The sequence below is a fragment of the Manis pentadactyla genome, chromosome 4 (assembly GCF_030020395.1).
Source record: "Manis pentadactyla isolate mManPen7 chromosome 4, mManPen7.hap1, whole genome shotgun sequence".
NCBI classification, from domain to species: domain Eukaryota; kingdom Metazoa; phylum Chordata; class Mammalia; order Pholidota; family Manidae; genus Manis; species Manis pentadactyla.
Genome location: NC_080022.1, coordinates 18,892,840 through 18,915,844, shown reverse-complemented (window position 1 = coordinate 18,915,844; position 23,005 = coordinate 18,892,840). Strand labels below are relative to the sequence as shown.

General features: G+C 50.7%; 2 long non-coding RNA genes across 2 annotated transcripts; one reads left to right on the top strand and one right to left on the bottom strand.

Annotated features, from left to right (window-relative positions):
* Positions 1-1,088: 1,088 nt before the first annotated feature.
* LOC130683322 (uncharacterized) lies at positions 1,089-19,636 on the top strand. The gene is made up of 3 exons (XR_008996930.1): positions 1,089-2,289; positions 15,782-15,989; positions 19,559-19,636. It is a non-coding gene; the product is annotated as an uncharacterized LOC130683322 (long non-coding RNA).
* Positions 9,177-15,316, bottom strand: LOC130683323 (uncharacterized). The gene is made up of 3 exons (XR_008996932.1): positions 14,920-15,316; positions 10,467-10,583; positions 9,177-10,129 (listed from the first exon to the last, which is right to left on the bottom strand). It is a non-coding gene; the product is annotated as an uncharacterized LOC130683323 (long non-coding RNA).
* Positions 19,637-23,005: the final 3,369 nt, after the last annotated feature.

Below are 23,005 nucleotides of genomic sequence, written 5' to 3'. Positions count from 1 at the left end.
TGTTGTTGTTACACTGGACCTACTGATTAGAAAATGTGCTTCTCCAATTCAGAGGCATTTTTGTCAGCAGCATTTTCCCACAAAATTAAATATTCTTCTACCTCACCATTCTGGAGCCAGAAAGTGTTTTTAAAATAGTATACCCTATTTCTTTAGCCAGTCCGCTATTGTTGGACATTAAGGTCATTTCCAGTTGTTAATTGCATTTGACAACAGTTGATCCTCTCATCCTGCCTCAGCTCCTCCAGGAGGCACCGTCAGAGGACATACTCACATGGAGGAAGACATGATCACCCCAAGGCGTCCTGGCAAACTGGGACTTTACTATATAAGAAGCCAAGTTTTGTGGAGGTGAGGAGGGCACAGCCTCCTCTGAGCACTGCCAGGAGAGCTGTGCAAGGTGAGAACAGCGTTGGAGACAGAAGGCTGTGGTGGTACCACGTCCTGCCCCTTGTTAGCTCTGCAGACAGTCCCTCTGAGCCTCAGTTTCCTCATTCAGAAAATGAGGGTAATAATACTGGCCCCTTGGTATTGTTGTGAAGATTGCATTAGACTGACTATGAATTCTAGCTAAATAAGACAGATGGACACACAGCTCTGCTCCCACATGGCACTCCACTAACACAAAGGCAAAAGGGATTTTTTAAAGGCATAAAACCACAAAGATAATTAGCACAGAAGAGGAGGTTAAACCACTGACAAAATTTGGAAGGCAGAAAAGCGGATCAATGGGTTGCAACTTAGGGAAACAAGAACTCTGAACTCTGAACTGGCAGTGGGGAGAGCTGGAAATAACCCAACTTGTACTCAGAATCCCCAAAAGGCTTAATGATTACCTGCAGGGGCCAAGGTGAGGAGCAGCTAGAAACAGGAGAGTGGGTCATTTTTCTTCCTTGCCTTCCCCTGTACCCAGTTACTGCCTCTGGGTAGAAAACCAAGGTCAGCAGCAATTCCACTTTTGGGAATTTACTCAAAGAAAGCAAAATCACTAATTCAGAAAGATACGTGCACTCCTACCTTTATCACAGTTTTATTTACAGTAGCCAAAAATGGAGGCAACCTAAGGGTCCATCAGTAGATGAATGGATAAAGAAGATGTGGTGCATACACACAATGGAATATTATTCAGTCATAACAAAGAATGAAATCTTGCTGTTTGAAACAACATGGAGGGATCTAGAGGGTATTATGCTAAGTGAAATAAGTCAGAGATCTCACTTGTATGTGGAATCTAAAAAACAAACAAACAAACTACAAATAGACTCATAAACACAGAAAACAGACTGATAGTTGCCAGAGGGGAGGATGATGCGGGGGATGGGTGAAGTAGGTGACAGGGATAAAGAAGTACAAATGCCCAATTATTAAATAAATTAGTCACAGGGATGAAAGTAGAGCATAGGGAGTATAGTCAATACTATAGTGGTATCTTTGTATGGTGACAGATGATAACTATATGTCTGTGGTGAGCATTTAGTAATGCATATAATTGTTGAATCATTATGTTGTACACCTGAAACCAACATAATATTGTATATCGACTATATTTCAATTGAAGAAAAAACAGTGTCAGGGCCTGAGGACAAGTGGGAGAGAGGGTGTACCCCTGTGGGCATGCAGCCTGCCCTGGTCTGGGCCCCCGGTGTCCATGGTAGCGGAGGGTGGAAGACAGAGACGCATACCTGGGAGGGAAACTGCAGGACCCAGCAGAAAGTGACAAGTTAAAGGGACAGGGAGGTCTGGTATATTGCCTCATGCAGAGCACTTCCCCAACTGCCCACACTGAGATGGCGGGTCTGAGGCCTGAGAGGACAGGGCCTTGCCCCAAATCCATACTCTTTAGGCTGCCCCTGCCCACCTCCCCAGCCCCGACTCTCTCGTGCCTCTCCTTTCTTTCTCCACCCAGGTGCTGCTCCAGTTGCTTTCTCTCCAGCCCTTGCTGGGAGACGATTAGGATTAGGGAGCATCCTGCTCGGCCAGGAGCTGGGCCCAGGCCCCCAGCAAGGCCCTCCCACCCTTCTCAGGCCATTTCCTGCCCTCCGGGCAGCACTGTACCCCCTTCCAGGAAACCGTCACTGAATCCTGTCGCTGTCGCAGCAACTTCTACTCCAATCAGATGCCACAGGAAGTGCTAGCTGATGTGGCTCTAACCCTCCCAGAGGCAAATGCTCTCTCCTAACCATCTGAAAAGAAATGTTTTCAAAGGACTGCAGCTGGACCTGTAGAAATCTAGGCAGTGGGGCCGATCAACTGGACAAAGGAGGGCTGCTCAAATCTCACCGATAGACGGTCAGTCTTCCCCCCGTATAGCTAATGTCAGAGGTGCCAAGGGGACAATAGTGGGAAAGGGATTCCTGTACCTGTCTGCTCACCTAGAGTCAAATGCCTTTGGCAGAGGCAGAGAAGGCTCATACTTCCACAGGACAAGGGCCAAGGCATTTCAGTGCTGTAATTTAGCAAATAAAAATACAGGAAGTACAATTACATCTGAATTTCAGATAAGCAACAAATGCTTTTTACTATTATTGTTCCATGCAATATTTGGGACATATATATACAAACTGATTATTCACTAATTCATCTGGAATTCAAATTTAATGGGGCTTCCTGTATTTTAACTGGCAACTCTACCTGCCCCCAGCACAGGGTCTGGCACATAGTAGGTACTCATTGAAGGAGGGATTTGTTTGAGCTTTGAACAGAATAGGAAATCAAAATGTTATATTTCACTGGGTCAGAGTGGACTTTCTGGCTACTGGAAGTAAGTTTTAATTACCAGAATGAAACTGTTGTTTTGACCAAAAGGGACCAGAAAGTCATGGATCTGACTGATTATCATCAGGAGTCAAAGAGAGGAAACCTAACCTTGACAGAAGTTTGCAGGCAAAGTAGAAAAATAAGGCCATTTCTTCCTTGTACCCAATCAATTCCAGCCCATTAAATTCATACATTCAACAACTATTTATTGAGTGTCTACTGTGTGCCAGACACTGTTCAATAAACCAATGGAATTACTATGAGTATTCTACAATATTATTGACCCCATTTGACTGAAGTCCAGAGAAATTAGGTGACTTGCCCAAAGTAACACAGTAGGTAAAAATAAAAATACAGGAAGTATTTGAATCTGTGAATCTGGGATTAACAGCCAATGTATCTGACACTTGAACTCTTTCCACTGACTCCCCAGCAGTATGAGGCACTGTGAGGAAATGTGGGCACAGAGGGTAGAAGGACCCAGTCAGGTGAAGCCCACACAGATCACCAGCAGTCCCATAGCCGTCACCCAGTATTATAATTTTATCTCCGGGCTGCTTATCTCTCTGGCTCCCCTCCAGTCAGTTCTTCACCCCGCAGGTAGGCTGATCCAGATGAAAGGTAAATGCAATCGTGTCACCTTTCTACCTGAAACCTTTCCACAGTTTTCTACTGCTGTCTGGATACAAACTCCTAACCATGGTCTACTAGGTTCCACATAATGTACTCCTGTTAACTGTTCCAGTTTCATCTCACTTCCTCATACTCCCTCTGCTTGTATCGGTCAGTATTTTGGTTGCCGATTGCTGTGTAAAAAATCACCCCAAAATTTAGAGCCTTAAAACAGCAACTGTTTATTCTCCCTCACGATTTTTGGGCTTGACTGGGCTCAGCTGTGTGGTACTTCTTGGGCTGAAGTTATCTGGAGGTGTGACTGGGCTGGGCCTCTGAGACATTCACCCACATGACTGCTGGCTAATGCTGGCTGTCGCCTGGGAGTTTAACCAGGACTGTTGATTCGAGGCCGCATATGGCCTCTCCATGTGGTTTGGGATTCTCACAATGCCAGCTGGAGTCTGAGAGGTGGTGTCTCAAGAGCAAGCAAGCATTCCAGAAGGTAAAAAACAGAAACTTGCAGCTCTTAACTTCAAGGCTAGGTCTAGAACTGAGAGAGTATCATTCCTCCACTTCCATTTGGTTAAGAAGACACAGGGCTAGTCCAGTTGTTGGGGAGAGGAAATAAGCTCCATTTCTTGATGGAAAGAATCCATGCACCTCTTTAATCCACTACAGTCAGTCTTGGCTTCAGATCACAAAAATCACTCTAGTTCATTTAAACAGAAATGGACTTAATACAGGGAGAGGTGCTTACAACACTGGAGGGAGGTCTGGAGAGGCTGGCTCTTGGCTGAGCTTCCAGAATCAATCCCTAGAGTAACCCCACAGCCTCTGCCATGGTGAAGAAGCTGGAGAATCTGGACCCCGCCACCATCTTTTCTGGCTCCAGAACTATGCTCTGCCCTGATCCCTGCTGAGAGAATGGGTACCCCACGCTTTCCCCCTACAATCACAAGCAAGGGTCTAGACACTCAAGCCCTCTGCAATAGCTGCTGCAGAAAAAGAAACCCATAACTCTGCTTGCCTGCAAATCAGAGAACTATGACCTCTGCCTTACAATGTTAATATCCATGGTGCATCTGACGGACAGAACCCAAATCTCATCTGGATGCCTGGCTTCAGAAGTCTAGCTTCTTGATACCTCTAGTACAGGAAGGCACATTACAAAAGATGCTGAGCAAGCCAAGCTATAGTATCCCCACAGTCCCTGGCTTTCTTGTAATCTCCTGTAATTGTTCTGCTTCCTCCTGCCATAGGGCCTTTGTACATGCTATTCCATCCTGCCCATGATTCTCTTTCCTCTTCTCTTTGTCCTTCAGGTCCTAGGGGAGTTATCTTTTCTGACCTTCCTATTACTGTGTATCTCCATTTTACAGATGAGGCTCCTGAGGCCCAGAGAGGTTACATAATTTGCCTTAGGGCACACAGCTGGTAAGCAGTACAGCTAGAATTTTAACCCAGGCAGCCAGACTCCAGGGCCTGCTCTTAACAGCTGCATTATGTTATGCAACGACAAGTTCACCTGTGTTGAAAGGCCAGGGGCAGGGTACAACGCTGCCTTGCAAATAAACAAGTTTGATGCTTCAGCAAAAACTGACAAGCCCAGAAAACTCAGAGTGACAGGAGGTGCAGGTGGAAGGTCTCAGGAAAAGCTCAGATGCTGTGGAGCTTGGCCCCAGCTCCTGAAGAACACCAGTAGGCTGAGTTTCAAATACAGCCAAGCTGGAGGAATCCACAGAGCCCTGACACTGCGGCCCATCCACTAGGCAGCGGAGAGCAGTTAGCACTGTGTCTCTGGGGAGGGAAGCATCTCATGTCTCTCCCAGGAGGGGTTATCAATTTCAGTGGCAAAACCCACAATCACAGTGAACCAAGTGTGCTCAGTTGTCATAAGTTTAACAGGCAGAATTTTGTAGAGCAAAGAGACAGCTGTTAAGGAAACGGAGCCATCATAAAGGAGGGGATTGGAATATAATTGGTACTTTGGCTTGCAGAAAAAAAACCCATAACTCTGCTTGCCTGCAAATCAGAGAAGTATGACCTCTACCTGACAGTGTTAATATCCATGGTGGATCTGATGGACAGAACCCAAATCTCATCTGGATGCCTGGCTTCAGAAATCTAGCTTCTTTATATTTCTAGTACAAGAAGGCACATTACAAAAGATGCTGAGCAAACCAAGCTATAGTATCCCCACAGTCCCAGGAGGGAGGTTGCCTTCTTTGCCCACATGTCAACCTACCCCCTTGGCAGCCAGGGCTGGGTGAGAGAGTCCAGAGGACATTTGATTTTTTTTTTATGTAATAGGTCCTTCTTAGTCTATAAGAAGTAAATAGGATCACTTGCCCTCCCTAAGCTAGGTCTAGGAATTCCTGGAATAGAAGTATAGCATTCCCTCTTCCCTGGTCACTGTAACTCAAGTCCCTCTAAAGCCAGCAGATGCTCAGTAAAGGAAAAAGACAGAGCCAGAAACCATGATTTGCATACCTGTTTGGCCACTTACCCGCTATCTGACCTTGGGCAAGAACCTTCTCTCTGAACCTACTTCCTCTTCCATGAAATGAGGTCATTGGGTGAAAATAAAGGGATTAAACTTTCTTAGCAGCAAAAACCCTTTGTTCAAAAAAGATTAAACGTAGTCCTGTCCTCTGGTTAAATAGGGATGCAGAGCCTCCGAGACTTAAGAGTGCTCACACCCTCCACCCTGCAAAGCCATTGCTTTGAGTGCAAAACTGCTCGAGGAAATGATGTCTAAGGATGCTTCAAGCCCTGCCATTTTAGAAACTCATGAGTAGTTGGGAGGGACTAGAAGATTTAGCTTGGGAAAGAAAAGGTTTCTAATGCTGTGATTGGCTCATGCTGCGACCTTGCTTACTCTGGACCTTGGCTTTTCCATCTAGAAACTGAAAGCTTTGGGCTCAGTAGTCTCCTCAGTCCCTTTCAGCTTTGACAACCTAGCATTCTGCCCTGGTAAGGTTATGGCAGGATAAGATCCCCAGTGCGGAGGAGTGTGTGAGGGGAAGAGGTCAGAGACAGCAAGAATAAAGTGATTCTCAGAGATTCCATTCAGAGACAGCCCAAGGGGCAGCTCAGGGAGGACTGAGGCTTGTAAGAGGCAATGAATCCCCAAATCAGACTCATTTAAAGGGGTCATGGCCAAGGTTTTATTTTAGAAAGAGTAGGAGAACTAGAGGTCAAGACTGAGTGTGGAATGTAATGTGCAGGATGTCTGTATGTATGAATGTATAAATGCATGGATAGATGGATGAATAAATAGATGTGTGGTTAAATAGGTAGACAATATTAGGTAGATAAGTAGACAGGGTAATGTATGGGAAATGTTCAGGAGAGTGGATGGAGGGAGTGGGTGCATTTGAGGGGCAGATGAGGAGATGCTTACGTAATGAGAATGTGCGTAAGTAAATGGCCTTGTGGATAGGTAAGCAGGTAATCAAAAAGGCAGGTGGGCATATGGGCAGGCATGTGGATGCCCAGGTAGTTGGATGGGTGGGTAGGTTTTACAATGTGAGGGGAGTAGGGGGATAAAATATGATTAGCTTGTTCAGTTTTCTTGGCCATCTACCCCATTTCCTCTTCCATACCCTACTCCCACTCAAAGATACCTGAAAGGTTTACAGTGAGTTTCTCAACGTGTAGAAATTATACCACTGGTCTTGTATACGAATTTTTTGTGTAGTTGTGAAATAATCTTAGAAGGAATCCAGACACAGCTTGAAGTAACACTGAATCACATAGCAAGAAGGATATTCCCTTTGAATTCCCTTTCAATCTTTCTGATGATTATGACAAGGAGACGGTCCCATCTGGTGCTATTGTATCTTTAACACTCTGTTGACAGGTTAATCTCCCCTTTTAACAAAAGAAGGTAGACTTTGGTATCAGACCCTTAAGTAGATGATGGAGTATAACATTATTTCATTTTCATTAGGTTTCATTTTACTGTTATTTTATGTATATGACACAAATTAGGATGATGTTACAAAGAGTTTCCCTTTTGAATGCATGTATTTAAGTAAAGTGAGTCAGTTACATGTTAAATCTTAAGTGAATCATATTTATCTCTGGTGTAAGAGATGCAGGATATGGTAAAATTTCTGAAGACTGTGTTCAGAAAATGCCTGTACGCAGAAATATGACCTGGTCATGTCACGTCTAGGCTTACTGTCTCCCCCAGATCCTTCATGAGTGGACCCTGCCCAGCCCACCACCCAGTATCTTATGTGATTCTCCCCCACCTCCCTGATCCAGACACACAAAACTTTACATTCTACTAACTTCCCAGGTTCTTTTTTGCTTTCAGTCCTTTGAGCCCAGAATTCTCTCCTCCCTCTTACTTGGAAAATTCCTACTCAAGCCTCAGGCCTTGGTTGGGACGTGGCTCCTCCAGGAAGCCTTCCCTCACGCTCCCTGCAGGGTTTCTCCACCTCTCCTCACTGCCCCCAGAGCAGCCTGCATGCCTTGGTCACATCACTGAGCCCACAGTTGAGAAGCTGCCCAGGAAAGGGAGCTGGCTGAGGACAGAAACTCCGTCCAGGCCCCCCCTCGCTTATTCACACAGCAGCGCCCACTTAGGCACCAGGCACTATTCTAGGAGACATAGCAGTGAACTGGACAGAAGAAGTCCATCTTCATTCTAGAGTTGGACATAAATAAATACATTTAAAAAAACATGTATACAATTTCAGGTTGTACCAAGTCCTTTCACTGAATTAAAACAGAGTTAGGGAATTAAAACAAAAAAGGAAAGATGAGCAGCAATGGGGATAGTGGCTGCTGTTTCAGATGGGGTCAGAAAAGGCCGCTCTGAGGAGGTGACATTTATACAGAAACCTGCAGGACGCAAGGGAAAGGGGGAGCGGGGAGCCGCCAAGGGGAAGACCCCGAGGTACAAACGAGCTTGGCGTGTTTAAGGAACATCTAAAGCCCGGAGTAGCTGGGGCAGATGTTAGGGGACGTCTAAGTGGTCGGGGAGGAGCCGGGAAGCAGCAGGCCTGGCCGTGGCCCCCACTCAGAAATTCAGGGAGGAAGTTCCCCTGCCACTGAAAATGTGCTCTGAGCAAACAGGAGGGAGGCTGCTTTCTTCACCCACGTGCCAACCTACCCGGAGCCCTGCCTGAGAGACCGCCAACATTTGCAGAGGTACTTCCTCTTAACATTTACCTCGGCTGATGTTTATTAATCGGGTCTATTAATAGACTTTCTTTTCTTTTGGCCCTTCCTAAGGAATAACTCTAGAAGAAGCATTTCTCCCCAGTTACCCCTTCCTTGCCTAACCTCAGCCCAGCTTCCAAACTCAGTCCCCTCCCTCTCACTCCCCCTGGCCCAACACACACACATGTGCATGCAGGCACACACACACACACACACACTCATGCACATGGTATGTGGGAAGCACAGATCTACGTATGAGGCCCTTGGGGATGCTGAGGTGCCACCGGAGTCCGGTGTCTGCAGGGAATGGTCTGCACAGGTCGGATGCAGCCCCGAGGAAATCAGGGTCAGTTCCCAGGCGGCCCAGAGATGGGTGCAGGGAGAGTGGGTGGCTCAGGCTGCACTCCCCCAGCCTATCACAAGAGCCCCAGTGCCACCAGTCTTCAGAAATCTAGGCTTCTGCATCCACTGCCCACCTTGAGTCTCCTGGGACTGGCCCAGTGTAGAGGAAAGAGCCCTGGGCTGGGTGTGGGGGGCCTGAATGCCACTGCTTTGCTTCCCCTCTCTGGGCCAACTGTAAATGAGAATAAAATCAATTAAGAAGAGTACATATTTAAGGAAATGAGGAAAATGACCATCAGAGAGGGAAGAGATTGACCCTGAGCCACAGAGCCCTTGAGGGAGTATGGGGACCAGAATCCAGGCAGCTAGCACCCACGCCCTTATTTCTCTTGCCAAGCTGGCCTATTTCTCCTGGACTAACCACACCCTGCCTGTGTGCCACCCCATGCAGGCTCCCAGGGAAAGGTGACAGAAGAGGGGAGGGGCAGGGGCAGGGGCAGGACAGCCACCAGCTTGGGTCTGCTGGGATCGTGGAACACAGAAGAGCCACATAGGCCCAGAGAACAGGCCTGTCCTGGGCTGGTCAAGCTCCAGCTCTGGACCCAGATTCAAATCCCAGCTTCCCTGCATACCTACCGTCATCTCAGACAGGTCACCTCACTTATCAGAGCAAGGTGCAAACCTCTATCTAGAAAAGAGGGACAACAGAGCCCGTGATGTCAGGTAAGAACTGCTGTAATGGGCGTATGGTTTATCAACATTGGCACTGCTTCTGCCACAGCCAGCCCAGCTGCTGCCCCAAATCCATGGCCTGTCTGTCTCCCCGCCATGCCTTGGCATATGCTGCTATCTTGGCCTGAGCTGCCCTGTTAAAGTCACTTCCTTGGGGCAGCCCCAGGTGAGATCAGAACATTCTCTCACTTCCTTTCGTAGCATTTGTCAGGGCTGTCACATGGGTGGGATCATATGTGTGATGGGATGTTGTGGGGATGTCCCCATTTGCCCCAAATTGATAGCAGGGGGTGAATAATTGCTGAGCACCCCATGTTTTACTGGCCCATATAGCCCCGTAGGGCTTGCTGAGCGGGTGAGGCTGGTGCTCCCACAGACAGCACCATTCCCTCTGCTTCCAGGGGGTTGGGCTGGTGGAAAGAGGTTCCTCGGGATGTGAAGCTTCAGTTTCACATGGACGCTGTGGATTTTCTTTCCGTTTTCACCCAGGGACTCTTCCCAACTACTCCTGTTGGGAGAGGCACCGAGAAAATCATGTGTTATTATGGAAGAAGGGAGAAGCCGCTGATTATTGGGCAGACCGGCCCCAAGCAGATCTGAGCAGGGGAGGAGAGAAGCAGAGAGAAATGGCAGGGCGGAAGGGACTGGCCATGAGGCAGCCTGCATGCCTATCATTTGTGGAGATTCAGCAGACACCACAGAGAAGAGCTGGGTTTGTGCCACCTTTTGACCCATCCAGGAAGGCCCCCCACCACACAGGGGCCCTGCAACAGGAACCCTGCAGCAGATCCACAGGACCCCCAAAGAGCACACACATGTGCCCAGTACAGAGCACATTCAGATACCTGCTGCTCTGAGGCCCTGGCAGCCAGCAGGACTGATCCACAGAGGAGCCCAGCCATGGAGAGCCTGGGGTGGATTGCAAGGAGACGTGGCCGGCTGAACGCCACATTCCTCAGCCCCTGCAACAGAGCAGCTATGCCTCAAAAACTGAGAGGGAGGAAAGAAGTGCTGACACCTGCTAAGTGAAAAAAGGCCACGTATTATGATTTTGTTTATGTGAAATGTCTAGAATAGGCAAATCCATTGGCAGAATGTACCCTGGTGGTTGGCTGAGGTGGGGAGCTGGTGGGGATGAGAGGGTGGGGAGTTTCTAATGGATCGTGGATTTCTTTCAAGTGATGAAAATGCTCCCAAACTGATTATAATTCTGGCTGCACAACTCTGACTACACTAAAACCCACAATGTGTACACTTCAAGTCGGGGAATCGCATGTTATATGAATTCAGCTGTTTAAACGTGGAGGGGGATTTAGTTTGGAATGATGAGAAAGTTCTGGAGATGGAGGGTGGCGAAGGCTGCCCTATGAAAGGACTCACTGCCACAGCGCTGTATGCTTACAAATAGTTACATTGGTAGATTTCGTGCTGTGCATATTATACCACAATTTTAAAATAGAATTTTAAATTTTAATTTGAAAAAAATGGAGGGGGAGGGAAATATGCCAAACAAATCTATGTACCCCATGATACTCCAAGATACCAAAATCAGGAAACCTGGGAAGAACAAGTGTCCCCCCACCACGCTGGATATAACACACATACGCATACAGTCCAAGTTCCACAAATCTGGTGGGTGGGGTCAAAGAAATGGAAAGCTTTGTGTTGCCTCCGGGATTAGGAATGCAAACAGCTGGCTTTGTAATCACTGAAAGTGGCCACAGCACCCTTGGAAGAGGAGAGGGCGTCTGAAAGGGAAAGCCCACCGAAGCCTGGGCACTGACACGAGGCTCCCGCGGGCGCCAGGCCTCCCCCAGACTAGAGTTCCTGAATCTGAGCTGCTCTCCCTCCTCAGACGGGAGGCTGTAATGTGGCCACCGGACACTGGGGCCAGTGAATGGAGAGAAATGAAACTGTAGCCTCTTAAGACCCTTGTACTCTGGGAGCTCAACAAACTGGCTACTGAGGCTCAGTATCAGCTCCCCAGGAGCATAAATTCCTGGAAGGCAGGGAAGCCTGGGTCTGCCTCATGCCCAGGGCTCAGCACAGAGCTGCACACATCATGGGCCCTCAGTCATGTCTGATGAAAGAAGGAAGAGCTTCCCCATTAGGCAGAGAGAGGGCCAGGAGACCATGGCCCTGCCAAGGGTCACACAACCAGGTAAAGGTGACTAGAACCCAGATTTCCCATGGAAATCCTCCCATGGCCCAGGCCTGTGCTGGGCAGGCCTGGATTCCACCAAGAGCAGCTCCTCCAGCTGTGCACAGCTGTCAGGCACAGTGAGATGAGGCATCACCCAGGAGCCCGGCCAAGACCTCAAATATCCGGGACAGCCAGTGTTTCCAGTGGGCAGGGCTGGCAGCCCAGAGCGAGCCTGGGTCACTGCAGGCTGCCTCCTCCTGCTGGCTCTGGCAGCTGCGTTCCTAAGGCCACACCTCCTCTGTCACCCCCATTCCTCCTGGCTGGGAGGCACCAGTCCTGCCATACTGTCCTGCACAGCTACCCCCTGGGGGATGAACTCAGCAGGTCCCTGCCCTCTCCGGGTCCCAGTTTCCCCTTCAGTATAATCAGGTTCCGTCTAGCTCTACGGGTCCCACTCCCCAGTCTGCACGGCTCTTGCTGACACTGACTTTTAAAAAGCTCAGCCCGCCTTCAGGTGTTCCTGGTCTGAGGGAAAAGATATCTCAGCCTCAGATGCCCCAGTCCGGGGTGGGAGACATAGCCCTGCACACAGGACCTCTGGGGTGTTGGGAGAGGTGTCACTGCACTCGTGGGAGCCTCCCGTCTGAGGAGGGAGACCAGCTCAGATTCGGGAACTCTAACCTGGGGGAGGCCTGGCACCCGCGGGAGCCTCATGCCAGTGCTGGGGCTTCAGTGGGCTTTCTCCTTCAGACGCCCTCTCCTCTTCCCAGGCACGGCACGAGGGGCCGCACCTCTCTGCTTCTCAGGACCCAGTGTCTCAGTTCACACTGCAGAGGGCACCCCGTCAGGCTGTTGGCTTCATGACAGACCCCATGCTGAGGCTCACAGAAAACACCTGTTCCAGGCACACCATTTGCTTTTGGTGAGAAGCTCTCTGGCTCGTGTCTGCCAGTCCCTGGGAGGGTGCCCCCTGGGTCCAACCTGCCTCCCCACAGCAGAAGCATCTAGAACTAGGCGAGGCCCAGACTGGAGAGGCTTTTCCCACCTCTTCAAGGCCCAAAGACCAAGGTTGGCCTAAGTTTAGGGCAGCCCCGCCAGAAGCCTGGCTCAGAGCCATCCAGCATCTCTGGTGTCCAGCCTCGTCCTCACAGTACCACAGAAGCCTGGGGTTATCACCGATGAAGAAACTTACAGCTTGACTCCCCAGCTGTAAAATAAGGTTGATAAAAGTAATACCTCTCAAAAATCATAATGTAGGCAAAATATTAGCACGGTGCCTAGCTGAGGTGAACATTCGTTGTTTTATGTGTTTTTCTCCTGCTCAGCATTCAAAGCCCTTTCTCATTCAGGGAGCCACCTCATGGGGTGAGCCTTACAGGGAGGCAGCTCTGTCCACCCAAAGCCAAAGCTGACACGCGCCCAGTCAGTGGGGGGCAGACACGGGACCTGAGTGCAGCCACCAGGAACCCGCCTGAATTTGGGGACTACTAAGGTTCTTCAGAGGACAAATGGGATCATTCATGGGAGCCAGTGGCAGTACTCTGGCTGTGATGCCCAGCGATGGCAGCCCAGGAGGGGCACCAGAACCAGACATCTCCTACAGGGGCCCCTCGATGACATGTCCTGGGCAGCCAGCCTCCTTTGACATCTGTGCTTTCCCCAGGCCTGGTTCTCTGATCAATTCTGTGAGCAACTTGGTGCTCTTTCCAGTACATTCCTGTTCAAATTAGTGAGCATCAGTTTCCATTGTGTCCAACCAAGAAACTTGACTGGTCTGGAAACTGGTGTGAGGGGGTGGGTTTCAGATGGCACACCCTTAGGGAAATGTGGGAAATAATTATCTGGTCTAGTTGGGGCTGAAGGTAGCAAAAATCCAGTTAGTAAGTATCCAGGCATGAGAATCTAGCAGCCTGTGGTATGTAGTGGTGAAACAGCTAATTAAATTTAATTAATTAATTTAATTATGGCCTGTGGCCATCTGGAGAAAAAGTGCCATTGAAGGGAGAGCTTTGAGGGCATGAACTGGCACTGCCACTGAGCACATGAATGGCATGGAGATTTCAAAGGTGGGGTGGCTGCTTCTATGACGCCGGACAATTAAAAGAAAAAGAATAACAAGCTTCAATCCTCAAATTCTTGGCTCCAGGCATAGACTGAAGCCTAGGAACTTTAGAGCTAGGCTAAAAATTCTCTTATCTCTTCCTGCAGCGGAATTAAGTCTGTGGGAAGTCAAATGTAAAATGTGATCCCCGGCATCGCAAATTACAGTGACGGTAGAGTTCACAGCCTCCTCTCCCTCTGCCACTGCGTTAATGCCAACAGTCCCTCAGGGCTGGTCTTGGGCCCTCTTTTCTCTTGCTCTGCGTCCCTGCAGCCTGTGGGATGCATTTGGCTGCAAGTAATAGAAAACTGCAAGAGTAGAGGTCCAGGGTAGGCAGACTGCTGGCATGGCACAGCTCCCAGCAGTTTCCAGGGCTGGCAGAGGTGCCATGCTTTCCTCTCTCAGCTCTGCTGTCCTCAGGGTTGGCTTCATCCAGCAGTGCCAGAGCCGGGTCATGCACTTGGCAAGAGCTGATTGTGTGCATCCTAACTCCCTGTTCAGTGGCATCACATTGGCAGCTTGAAACCAGCCTTGGAGGGGATATTTACATTATGGAAATCAGGGCTTCTCTTTGAATCGAGAGGTGGTATACCAGCACACCACTGCTTTATGCTGGGTCTGGTTCCCTGTGGGGTGGCAACAGGGTCACCTGGGTACTTCTTTGTGTATGTATCCAGGAGGGAAAGGGGGAAGAAGAGAGGGAGGAAGAATCCCTCCTTGATGGCAGAGCCAAGTCGGCTCTCCGTCCTCACTGAGAACCAGCACCGGGGGAAGGAATGCCATGACCAGATCCTTCTCTGGAGTTGGGGTGTGGGGTCAGCTGTCCTGAAGAGTATGGGCTGTATTAAGGGCAGATCTCTAAGCAAAACATGTCCTTCGGGGAAGGAAGAAAGAGGGGATGGAGGTGCCTACCATGCTCTCTCTGGGTGCCCACCCACACCTGTGGCTTCACTGATGACTACCAGAGCTTGGGCCCCACCCAGACTTGTGTACAGGCGGCCATGCATTGGACACCTCCACGTGGAACAAAGATCCTAATAGCTAATGCACTTACCATTGCCCACGTGCCAGCTGCTGTTCCAAGCACCTTACGGGTATCTGCTCATAACAGTCTGTATGAGGTTGGTTCCGTTGTTGCCTGTACTCACAGATGAGGAAATGAGGCTCAGGGGGGTAGCATAACTTGCCAGAGCTCACAGTGGTGGCATGGGGACAGGGAACCAGCGCCTGGCTCCAGGTCCTTGCTCTGAACCTCCCCTGCCCACTGTCCCCCTAGAGGCCCCTCAGACTCATCGCCTTTCTTACAAACCTGCTTACAGCCTCTCCCCTCCTCATCTAACTCCAAATCAATGTTCAGGTGTCACTGCAGGCTCTAGAAAGCCTTTCTAACCCCAGGCCAGGTTAGATACCCCGTCTACGGCTGGCACAGTGGCCTCTCCCTCCCCCATCCAGGCCCCTGGCTCTGGGAGTTGTAACCGTCTGGCTCCTTGTCTGTTCCTTGAGGGCAGGACATGCGTCCTACCCAGCACCCCATGCCCAGTGCTGTCAGCGAGGACCCAGCACACAGGGGCCACAGGTAAAGAATGGGTGGGTGAGACCCCAGCCTGGCTCTCAGTGTGCTCCTTTCTCCCCGCTGTGGGGTCCCTGGGCCCTGTTGGTCAGGGCATGTGCAGACCCTTTTCCCCAGCCTTCCAGAAAAATGTCCTGGCAGCCCGTCTGCCACCCCACCCCGCCAGCTGGGTCTACTTCACACGCTCAGCACGGATTTCCTTACCTCCACTTCTCAGCCTCCTTCCTGCTTTACCCGTTTATTAAGATTCTAATTAAATAATTCTAATTAAATGTAATGAGCTGAATCGACAAACTTATTGCAATAAAGCAGCATTCAAGCCATTCTCTCTCCTGCTCTTTTTCAGGCAGTAGAAGTGAGATGGCCTGGGGCCTTTGCCGCCTGGGGGTGACTCAGCAGGGCTGGCACTGCAGGCCATGCCCGCGGGCACCCGCGGCCCAGCTGAGGCCCCCTCTGACTGAGCTGCCCTGTGGCTCCGCGCTTCAGCAGAGTCCTTAGAGACCAAGCGCTGGCCTGGACCGCTCCGTCGGGCCCTCTTCTGTCCTGTGCCTCAGGTTAGTCCCAGCGCCTCTGCCTGATGGCTCCATACTGCCTCCTCCGCACCAGGGGCAGGTGAAGGCTCCGGACCTACAACTGGGCTTTGCTAACTGCGCGGGCGTCTGTCTCTGCCCTTCAGCTCTGCTCTCTGAGGAGGAAAAAAGGACTGGACTTGTGGTGTGGCCTCTGCCCTTTGGTGCCTGGCCCTCTCTGCACTCCAGCCCAGTTTCTGCCAAACATCAGGCTCAGTGCGAGGACGCGTCTGTGAAAGAGAAAGAGCACTGGTGTGTTGAGTTGGGCCTGGCCTCAGCTGCCTCCTCCTGACTGTGTGACTTGAGCCAAGCCCCTCGTGTCTCAGAGCCTCAGTTTCCTCTTCTATAAAATCACCTACCCTGCAGAGCTGTTGTGAAAATTTCAATAAAACAAGAATGAGGCATAGACTAAGTACTTAATAAATTATGACCAGGAATTATCCTAATCCACCTCCCCTTTCCCATGGCAACCCTGAGGGCTGAGAGACACTCAGTGGGGAGCAGCTAAGGAGGGGAGAGAGAGCTTTCAGGATCTTCCCAAACCTGACCCACCCTCCCTCCCACTCCGGGTCAGACCACACCAAGCAGCTGGTGCTGGGGACACGGTGCCCTCGTGGTCCCAAGCAGGACTTTATATCCTCTACTCACTGGCCCTGCCTGGGCAGAAGCCCCAGCCCCAGCGCCCTCCCAGCTTCTCCCCATACCTGGCCTTACTGGACCCTCATAACCACCCTGCAGGAAGGGCAGGGCTCTGTTCATGGTCCCATTTCACAGACAAAGAAACTGAGGCTGAGAGAGCTGGGTGGTGACTTGCTCAAGTCACACAACAGTGGTGGAGTCAGGACTTGAACCCAGACCTCTGGCTCTGAGACCAGAAAGCCCCTAACTTCCACCTCCCCATTTAAGTGTCATATGGCTGGGGTCCCAGGGACCCAGGCCCTGGGACCAAACAGCCCTGGAAGCAGGCAATTTTCATAAAAACACTGTGAGGGGGGTCCTCACTCTACAGATGGAGCAACTGAGTAGTCACATGACTAGGGTTATGGAGTTGTAAGTGACAGAAGTGGGATTTGAACCCATGTCCTTCTGAATCTTAACATAGTGCTCTTTCCATGGTGATGAAGTTTCTGGCTTTTCCTGAAGGCTCCCAGGTTTAGGAAGCTGGTTCTTACTGAGGGATGGCAGGGCTTAAACATCTGTCTTCCTAACTGGATAGTGAGAGCTCTGGTCCATCTTGGTCACTGGGAAAGGAGGGAGTCTCTGGGTATAAAGTATTGTGGGGTTTGGGGCTGGGGGGTCCTCTGTACTTCAGCCATCAGAAAGCCCCAGGGGGCAGGCCCTCAACCAAAGACCCCAAGAAGCACAGGTCAACACCCCTGGGTCCCAGGGCCATTGGTTCTGATTCACTATAAAACTAGAGCTGAGCTCTGGAATGTCAAGCAAGCAGGGGGTCCAGACAGTGACAGGGTCAATATCAAAGACATTCTCCATTGCTGCCTCCTATAGACAAGCAGGTACACACACACACACACACACACACACACACACACACACACAAATACAGTCTGCTCATCCTCGGACCCACACATTCACATGCTCACGTTCAGGTGTGCATGCCTGTGGCATACACAGACCCACAAGCCCAGACGCGCTTGCTTCACACGCCCGGAGAAATGACACAATGTGCCCAGAGACGCACCCTGAGCCACAGCTTCACAGCTGGCAGGGACTTAGAGATGCCAGTCTTCCACATCACATAAGGATGCACAAACCCTGGACCCAGACCTGCAGACACCTAGAGTCACTGACACCCAGACTCGGGAACACCATCAAATCCAGGCCCCTGGCCACGCACACATTTTCCTCCAGCTGGAAAGCAGAGGGGGAGGAAATGCTGTTCCTTTTTCAAGCTTCCACCTGCCCCCTTTCTAGCCCTGAGCCTGCTTTCTCCTTGGGCCTGACCCTGGATGACTGCCATAGCCCCTGAGGTCTCCGCACCGACCCGCACTGAGCCATCTCAGTGTGATCAGGTCTCTCCCTGTACAGAAACTCTGACAACCATCCTGCTCAGAAGCAAGTTGAAAGCCTTTGCTCTGGCCCCAAGGTCACACATGGCTGGACCTGCTGTGGACCTCACTGCCCTGCTCTCTCTTCAGCTACGCTGACCTCCTTGCCTATTTGCACAATCCACCTCTGCCTGCCTGATGGTTTCGCATTTGCTATTTCCTGTCTCAAATGCTCTTTCCTCTGGTAGCCATACACCTGCCTCCCTACTTCCTTTAAGTCTCTGCTCAAATGTCCCTGACCACCCTATGTAAGCATCACTGCCCCAGCATGTTGCTCTCTATCCTCTCCTTCTGCTTTTTCCTTCATAGTACTGAGCGCCACATAGATTATTTATTCATGTTTGGTGGGGGTCAGTACTCCCCCTCCCTTGTGGAATGTCAACACCATGAGGATGGAATTTTGTTGTTTGGTTTGGTGCCATGTTCCAAGCAATCTGTGGGGGTGAACGAATGGCCCTGAGCCCAGCTGGGCTCAGGGAGCGCCCAGGGCCAGGGCCCAAGCTCACGTGCCGACAGACCTGGGGTGTAGTGCTGGTTCTGCCGCTGCTTCATCAGGTCGCTTTACCTCTCAGACTCGGCTTTCACACGCTGCCCTGTGGGTTGAGGATGGTGCATGACTCTCAGCACAGCACCTGGCACACGGTCAGGGTGGCAGGATGGCAGGGAGGTTTTCTCTGGACTAAGCACACCAGGAGTGTCACAGAAGGAGGGGTTCCAGGCGGCCTGAGGGTGTCTCAGCACCACATTCCTTCTCTTCCTTGTGCACTCCTGTAGCTCAGGGTTGGACACCTGAACGACACCCTGCCTCCCTTGCCAGCAGGCTTCTCACCAGCTTCTGCCAATGAGATTGGATCACACGGGCCCTGCAGGAGCCGCAGCTGCCTCAATGCCGACCTGTTCCGATTCCCCGAACCCTTGCAGGAGCCTCCCTGGCCTTTCCAGGGAGCTGAATCTCTTTATTAAGAGATTTCCTTCCCACTTGAAGCAGCTAGGGTGGAATGTTTTCTTGACTGAACCCTGACTAGACTAGGAAGTTCCTAGAATTTTTCCTAAGGACAGTTTCTGATGGTGGGGTGGAGCCAGAGTGTGTGCACTTGGGTGGCATTGGGTGGAAACTGGGTAGGACATGACTTGTCTCCTCCTCAACTGGGCCTGTGGGGTGAGGCTGGTCTTTGTCTCCCCACTGTCCCTCCCCACCCAGAGAACAGCCCTCACGACGATAGTAGAACAAGTTGCAGCCACGGTGGATGGTGTGCTCAGCACCTTGCAAGTATTAACTCACCCATTAACTCATTTACTCCCCACAGCACCCCATTTGGATGGTACTGTTATCATCCTGTTTTGCACACAAGTAAACTGAGACCCAGGCTATTAAGTCATTAGTTATTAAGTCATTTACATGCCTAATAAGTGGCAAATCTGAGATTCAAACCCGGTCTGGCTCTAGAGACCACACTTATAATCACAACTCTCTGTTCTCTTTTGTAGGCATCTGTGCCAGCAGCTCAAGCTACAGATGAGACCCTGGAGCCCTTGAGGAGGGAGAATAAAGAGACTTATGATGAATTGATACTCATTACGTGCCTGAGAATTCACCAAGGTCCTTTCTCCTAGCTTTCTTATCATAATCATTTCCACTTCCCCATAAGCCCTGCAGACCTCGAGCATGTGGCCCCCTTCCAGCGAATGTGGAGAAGAGAATTTCCTTTCTAAGGGACGGATGGGGACTGGGCATGGGGTCTGTGGAAAAAATATGGCTCAAGTCTCAGTTCCACTTAATTGCCCACATGGCTTGGGGGAGTCTTGTCCCTTTGCTGGCCTCAGTTTTCCAGTTGTAAACAAAGTGGGTGGGCTGGGGGGTCATATGGGCTCTTTAGGCACTGGTATTCTAGAATACCTCTTTAAAGACATTTTGAAAACCAATACCTTAGTTAGGGCAGAGGAGTGGACCACACATTTCACCCAACCAGGCTGGGCTGGGTGTACTGGGACACTGGATGTGTGCAGGGACCAGGAGCACCAGTGCCCAGTGCGCATGGTGGTTTTGCCATGGGACACGTTTGCCTCCAGATCAGATAAGCTGCAAAGTCAGCTGTCAGGCTGCAAGGCTAGTCTTGCCTGCTGACTTAGGGCTGCCCGCCCCTTCTCTCAGCAAGTTCTCACAGGGGCCGGGCTGGATGTCCTCCTTTGGATGAGCTGACTCAAGTCACTGGTGGCCACTCTGTGCTAGGCGTTAGGCTGGACCCTGGGGCCACAAGGTGAATCAGACCCAGGCCCTAGCATCTCAGAGCACCCAGGCTAGAGAAGGCGGTCTCCAACCTTTCTGCCCTCCTTCAAGGCCCAGACACTCTTCTCTCCCAGGGGCCTTTGCTGGCTTCCTCAGCTCTGACTTCCAATATCCCCGTGGTATGGTGCAAACCTAGCCTATGCCCTGGAGCTTTCCAGGCACCATGACCCACAACCCTTGGGTTGTGAAAAGACCTGGTAGCCCTACCCCTTGCAGAGGCTCAGCAGGTGCAGTCAGAATTGTTGCTTGGCAACAAGCACTTGTGACACAGCTCACATCTGTCCTGGCTCCAAGCAAAGGCACCAGCCTGATCCAGCATTTGTGTGCAGGGCACTTGACTAGTTACTCTGTGTTGGGCTCAGAAGCTCCTAAGCAAGCAAGGTCATTGTATTGTTCAAATGTTCCAAGCAACCCAGAGAGAGAGGCAGGGCCACTCCAGTACAGTGGAGAACACATGGGCTTTGAACCCCAGGCCTGCCTCTTACCACCTGCAGGAGGTGGCAGGTCACATAGGTTCCATGGGCCCGAGTTTCAGCTTCTTTAAAATGGGCTAACAATGCTTACCAGCACAGTCACTTTGCAGCAGGTTAAACTAGCTAATGTGTAGATGCTGCCAATGTTCCAGAGACATGTTCCCCCTCCTGCAACACACTGAGTCTGCTCCCAGAGGAAACCTTCCTCTCTCAGAGACATCAGGCTCACTCTGGTCCCCCTCTCTCCTCCACGGGCTGGGCAGTGCCTACTGGGGACAACACAGGACCCTGATGTGATATGCCCTGCTGAGTCCTAAACTGGGCATGTCTGGAGAAGCAGCCCCCCAGGGCAGCCGCCTCTGAAGAGGTGGGAAGATCTGTCTATGAAGACGGCCCCTGCCTCAGATGTCTCGCCTAGCCTAGGGCCTGCCGCTCCGCCTCTGGAGACACCCACGGCCAGCAGCTCCCATCTGCCTGCTGCTGGACTGCAGGAAGGGCAGAGCAGGGCATGGGCAGCTCGGCTTGGATTTTCCCTTCATACCACAGGGTGGGCAGCCGTGGAAAGAAACAAATTGGGGTTTGAATCCCAAGTTCACTGCTTACTGGCTGTGAGACTTTGGTCAGTTCACTTACCCTTCTTGCACCTCAGTCATCCCATCTTGAAAATGGGACTAGGGCCACCCACCTCATAGCATGGTTATTAAGACTAGTATCGCGACATTAGGTGTAAAGGACCTAAAGGGGCCTGGCGGGTAGTAAGCACTAGAGAAAGGTTAGCTTCCTAAGAATTAAACAGGCCACCTGCTGTGATGTGTACACATGGAGTGGCAGGAGGAGGAAGGCAAAGACCAGGCCCCCAACAGCACAGGGAGCACAGACCACTCAGGTTCCCTACCCTGGCTTGCTGAAAAGTCCTTGGAAAGATTTAACTGGGATGGTGTCTCCTCCTGGGCGAGAAGACCCCATCCGCCCAGTGAGGCTGAAGGTCACATTAAATCTGAAAGGCGACTTTGTTCTTCCTGGCTTCATCCGTTATGCATGAAAGAGCAGACGGCGGGTGCTCAGGACTCATAATCTGAAACATCCAGAGACCAAAGACACTGGCCAAATTTAAACTGAAAGATTAACTTGTTGGGTGTCTTTTCAGATTATGGGAGAAGAAAGGAGAGAATTTCTTAGTCCTCTACGATCCACTCGGAAGTGAGTCTGTGATGGCTGACATCAGAGGGCTCTGCCTCTGGGTTCTGGACATTGTAAATATCACCGCTTGAAAAGGACAAAGAGATAAATGTCCAAAGAGACCCCCACTGGAGCCTAAGAGGGTAGCCTTTCTGTGCTGTGTAGCAAGACCGCAGACATGGCTCCTGGGAGGCCTGGACGTGGAAGGGTCAAGGGTCACACAGACCTGAGTCTGGGCTGTGACTCTGCCAAGTACTGGAAGCAAGACTGCCTTCCTCCCCCAGCCAGGGTGCCTGCAGCAAAGGGAGTGGATAACATCTGGACCCAGCAGGCCCACTGTTTAATGGGCTGAAGTTAACCGTTTAGCATAGCCCTGGGCACATAGTAACTCAGTTAACTGCAGCTGCCTTCATCAATTTTACTTTGACTTCCTTAAATATATTTGGTCTAAATTGCCTTTTGCTCTGGGATAACCTTTGAGTTGCCTTAGGATGCCCCCAACAATATAATGGTTACTTCTGAGTCTCATAAAACCCAGGTGTTAAGAGTGGAGCTGGTTGTACCCTTCTCCCAGATGGGGAAACTGAGGCTGAAGGAAGAAGTGATTGATGCAGTGTCACAGCTCCCAAGTGGTGGAGCCAGAGTTAGATTTAGACACTGGGTCTCCCATGTCACTAAAACACACTTTCCACCATCCCCCACCCCAGTCCCCAATCATACCCAAGCCACACACAGGCCTTATCTGGGCCACTGTCCCTAGCACTGAGCCCTGGCTCAGTTTGTATTTGGCGCAAAGTCTGTCAAATGAATAAATATCATGGGCCCTTTTGAGAATGTGATGGAAATGATGGACACACATACTCAAATGCACATTTGAAGGCTTCAGACCCCTGGCCAGGAAGCCCTGATGTACGTTTCTGGAAACCTCTTTGGTGTCAATGCACCGCATCACTGGAACAGCCTGGCGGAGCTATCCAGAGACGACCTCCTCACACA